Consider the following 5,633-nt stretch of genomic DNA (forward strand, 5'->3'; position numbering starts at 1 on the left):
TGCAAATTAGAGTGGAATGTGCCAGGGCAAACCCCCAAGAGCTTATATGTCCTTACTTCTTGTGTGTTTTTTAAAATTTAATTGTTATTTATTATCAGAGCAAATTTGATAAAAATGTTGTGTGTGTTCTAGGTGTACAGAATGTGGTTCATTATATCTATGTATCGATCTAGTCATCTTTGGCTCCTTTCCCGTGTAGGTTATTACCGAGTGTTGAGTAGACCTCTGTTGGTATTCCTTAGGTATTTTGTGATTATATATTTCATATGTATCAGTACATGTCTGTTAACCCCCATATCCTAATTCATACATTCCTTAAGTTGTAAGGGACACCTGCATAAAATGAGAATGCTACACATTATGCTGGTCATTTCAGGGAGTGGGAAAGGATGGCAAGTGGTAAAATATTATGTTTTCCGTTAATCTTTTTAAATTTCACTTGTTACAAAGAACTTGAATTAAATTGTATTTTTTAAAAAGTAACAATAGAAATTTAAAAGAAAAAATATATATATTGTGTGTTTAATTACATTTCATAGAATTATTTTCCCTGAATCATAGTTGTGTTTGTACACCAGTATAGAGATTTTTTTCTTAATATTTAGCTGAGAACCATTTCCTTCTGTTTTTGAGAAAAATTCTATAAACTCATTTCCAGTAATAGCACTCTTCTCCAAATCAGAGGTTTAACAAGGGAGATGCAAGCAGAATAATCATGAAATACAAAGCAATATAATAGCAGGAGAAAATTTCTAACTTCCAATAACAGCTCTCTTTAGAAGAGGGTTTATATCTTCAGAACAAAAGCATGCCTCCTTGACTTGCTAACCAGTCAAAATCTGTGTATTCTACAGAAAATCTGTCATGTTATTCCCATAAAACTATCCTTTACTGCTTCTGCCTCCAATAGATTTCCTAATCACTAGTGTTTTAATGTACAGGTTACAAACATAATCCTAATGAGATTTATTTATAATGTGTGTGTTATTTGTCTTATCCTAGCATCTATATTCTTCTCCATTCCAAATCAGAGGTTTAACAAGGGAGATGCAAGCAGAATAATCATGAAATACAAAGCAATATAATAGCAGGAGAAAATTTCTAACTTCCAATAACAGCTCTCTTTAGAAGAGGGTTTATATCTTCAGAACAAAAGCATGCCTCCTTGACTTGCTAACCAGTCAAAATCTGTGTATTCTACAGAAAATCTGTCATGTTATTCCCATAAAACTATCCTTTACTGCTTCTGCCTCCAATAGATTTCCTAATCACTAGTGTTTTAATGTACAGGTTACAAACATAATCCTAATGAGATTTATTTATAATGTGTGTGTTATTTGTCTTATCCTAGCATCTATATTCTTCTCCATTTCTGGAGCCGAAATAATATTACTTTACCTGCTAAGTGATATCGGGAGAGTGGGAGATGTTTAATAAATACCCCAACCCTAAAGCATACCCTAAACCTAACCATAACCTGTACCCTAAGCCTAACCCGTACACTAACTCTAACCCATAGCCATAGCCTAATCTTTATCCATGCCCTAAAGCTAACCCTAAGCCTAACTGACCCTGTCCCTAAGTGAGGCCGTGAGGCTGTCCCTAACTAAGGCCCTGATGCCCAGCCTAACTCAGGCCGTCATGCTAGGCCTAATCCTGGCCTTGACATTGTCCCTAACAAAGGCCTTGACGTTTGATCTAACTCAGGTTCTGATGCTGTCCCTAACTAAGGCCCTGAAGCTGTCCCTAACATCAGCCTTGCTGCTGTCAATAACTAATGTGCTGACACTATCCTGAACTAATATCTTGTTCCATCTCTTACCATGGTCCTGACACTGTCCCTACTAAAGTCCTGATGCCATCCCAAAGTGTGGCCCTGAGACTGTCCCTTTGAAACCCTGTTGCTGTACCTAACTCAGGCCCTGATAGTGTCTTTAACTAAGGCCCTGATGCTGATCCTATCTAACACCCTGACACTAGGCCTCACTCAGTCCCTGACGTTGTCCCTAACTCAGGCCCTGAAGCTGAACCTAACTCAGGCCCTGACACTTTGCTAACTCAGATCCTGGCAATAAATTTAACTGAGACCGTGATGCTGATCCTAACTACAGTCCTGATGCTGGTCCTACGTCATGCCCTGACACTCTCCCCAACTCAGGATCTGAAGCTGTCTGTAATATCTTTGTGTGTCCCTCCCTAATTCCTTGAGGCTTTCCATAACTATAGACCTGACACTGTTTCTAACTAACTGCCTGACTCTGTACCTAACTGATACTGAAGAATCAGCCTCTATGCACCGGTTCTGATTCAAATCTCAAGAACAGTGTTTTGGAAAAATGGAAAAGATTAGTTTTATCACTCTGCCAGCCAATGGAGGACACAAACAGGCTCGTGCCCTCAACAGCCGTGTGTCCCAATGTGGGAGGATTTGGTGTTTTATAGCGGTGGTTCAAGGGTGTGGTTGCTCATAAGGATCAGTGTGTATGCAGGGCCTGCACTCCTTTAATATGGTCTCAGATAGTTTCCTGATGAGCTTCTCTGGAATGAAGAATGCTAACATCTTCCATTTGTTGGGGGTTTTAGTTCTTTAAGGAGCTCAAAGATATTGTTCTGTGTATCCCTTGAGGCAGAACCAGGACCCTGCCACAAGGCTGCACTATTGTTTCTTGACTGTTCCTCCCTGTCTCTGCATCTCCTCACTTCCCTGATTAGCAACTGTTCGAATTTGCCCTTTGGAACTCAGGGAAGGTCCTGGAGTCTCTAGTCTATTCCCTACAAAAAAGTTAGGAGGCACACAGAAAGGCTTCTGTGCCCAGGAGACCACAGAGTCCCTCTCAGTTTCACTCCTCCATCTTGAGGAGAGCAGATTTTTGACAAGAAAAGGAATAATCATTTCAGATGGAGACATTAATCATAAACTTGGCACAGGAACTCGGCTTTAAGGGGACTCGGTTTTAATCCCCACTTCACTTTTTTCTTTCCCCACCTCTTTCAGGGAACAGGGTGATGACCACTCTGGCTACTTCCTGCTGAAATGGGGCACAGTCCTGCCTAAATCTAGGGGAATGGATACCAAGTTAGAAATATTTGAGTTCCAAGTCCTGTACCTGAGACTCGTATGATTAAGATCTCAGTCCCTTGGTCCCCGATTTTGGTGCAACCAATCCAGTTAAAATAGGAGGGGTAACAACTGAACATTTAATAGGAAAAATAGATCTCATGCCCTTAGGAATTCAGCAGAATAAGTCTGAAACCTGGTCTGGAACTGGCACTTCAGAGAGACTTCATAGCCAATTGTCTAATTCTACCTAAGTAGGTTTTAACTTCTGACATAGTATTGACATATCCATAACAGGAGCTACTGAACACTACACATATGTCTCATCTTTCTCTTAGTATCTGATCTAAAGTCATTGTTTGAAGTATAATAGTTAAGAGAGGAGTCCTTGAAAACGTACGGTTGCAGCTACCAGCAGACATTGATTTCAGAATGGCTAGTGGCATCCTGAGTCTGATGTAGCTCAGAAATTCAATTTCAACAATAATGTGGGGACTTACCTGGTGGCTCAATGGTTAAGACTTCGCCTTCCAACACAGGGGGTGCCGGTTTGATCCCTGGGCAGGGAGCTAAGATCCCACATGCCTCACGGCCTAAAAACCAAAACATGAAACAGAAACAATATTGTAACAAATTCAATAGACTGAAAAAATGGTCCACATCAAAAAAACCAAAACATGAAACAAACAATATTGTAACAAACTCAATAGACTTAAAAAATGGTCCACATCAAAAAAAAAACTTAAAAAGAAAACAGAAAAAGAATACAGGAATGCATCTAAATCACATCTACAAAGGTCATTTAGGTTTATCTTGGATGTCTGAACCATAGTTACTCCTTTTTGACTGTAAAATGCATTCCCCTCCCCAATGCCAAAGCAGATGTACAATTCGTATCCGAAAGGCCACAAAACAGGCCGCTTTGGTCAGTAAAATTTAAGTTAAACCATGTATAAGCCAGAGTGACTTCCTCACATCTCAATACGGGAAGAGTTTTTTTCCCTTTTGATTCCTGATGGCCACTCTGGCTACTTCCTGCTGAAATGGGGCACAGTCCTGCCTAAATCTAGGGGAATGGATACCAAGTTAGAAATATTTGAGTTCCAAGTCCTGTACCTGAGACTCGTATGATTAAGATCTCAGTCCCTTGGTCCCCGATTTTGGTGCAACCAATCCAGTTAAAATAGGAAGGGTAAGAACTGAATATTTAATAGGAAAAATAGGTCTCATTCCCTTAGGAATTCAGCAGAATAAGTCTGAAACCTGGTCTGGAACTGACACTTCAGAGAGACTTCGTTAACAGGAGCTACTGAACACTACACATATGTCTCATCTTTCTCTTAGTATCTGATCTAAAGTCATTGTTTGAAGTTTAATAGTTGAGAGGAGTCCTTGAAAACGTACGGTTGCAGCTACCAGCAGACATTGATTTCAGAATGGCTAGTGGCATCCTGAGTCTGATGTAGCTCAGAAATTCAATTTCAACAATAATGTGGGGACTTACCTGGTGGCTCAATGGTTAAGACTTCGCCTTCCAACACAGGGGGTGCCGGTTTGATCCCTGGGCAGGGAGCTAAGATCCCACATGCCTCACGGCCTAAAAACCAAAACATGAAACAGAAACAATATTGTAACAAATTCAATAGACTTAAAAAATGGTCCACATCAAAAAGAAAACTTAAAAAGAAAACAAAAAAAGAATACAGGAATGCATCTAAATCACATTTACAAAGGTCACTTAGGTTTATCTCGGATGTCTGAGCCATAGTTACTCCTTTTTGACTGTAAAATGCATTCCCCTCCTCAATGCCAAAGCAGATGTACAATTCGTATCTGAAAGGCCACAAAACAGGCCGCTTTGGTCAGTAAAATTTAAGTTAAACCATGTATAAGCCAGAGTGACTTCCTCACATCTCAATACGGGAAGAGTTTTTTTCCCTTTTGGTTCCAAGTCTTTCAATAGAAAGCATTGATGATCAAAATGTCAATCTCTCAGTGCCACAATGATTCAGCTGTTTGGCTGAGGTGTAGATCATGTCCCTCAGCGCTAGGCCTCCTTTATATTTGCCTAGTTAATCCACTTTGGGGGAATACTGTTCAGGTATCGTGACCATGCTCAGAGGTATGTTAATGACAAAACGCTTTATATAGGCCATACATTTTATTATTCATATCCAATTTTCACACAAGCACTGTATATGTGCTTTTAGCAGTAGACCTAAAGCAAACAGTGATACATCATGAGTAATTACATTCTGATAACTTCACTAGGTAATTTTCCTTTCCTCTTAAACATCAGGGCAAAATGAAGCCAACACAGTAACTTTCATAAATACACACTTCAATACAGAGGTGTCATTTATCCAATTGCTCCAAGTCCTAAGTACCTTGAGCGCAAGGACTTCCTGTGTCTGGAAAACACAGATCAAAGCCAGTAACAAAAAAACAAAAACATTATAACATATTCACCAGTTCACTCAGTAACCAATCCTTTTAACTTTTTATGAAGCCATCCGATCCTCCATTAAGATTTTTCATTTCTTACCCAGTTTGGATTATGATATAAAATTTATCA

Source organism: Physeter macrocephalus, chromosome 7 (assembly GCF_002837175.3).
Source record: "Physeter macrocephalus isolate SW-GA chromosome 7, ASM283717v5, whole genome shotgun sequence".
Taxonomy (NCBI): domain Eukaryota; kingdom Metazoa; phylum Chordata; class Mammalia; order Artiodactyla; family Physeteridae; genus Physeter; species Physeter macrocephalus.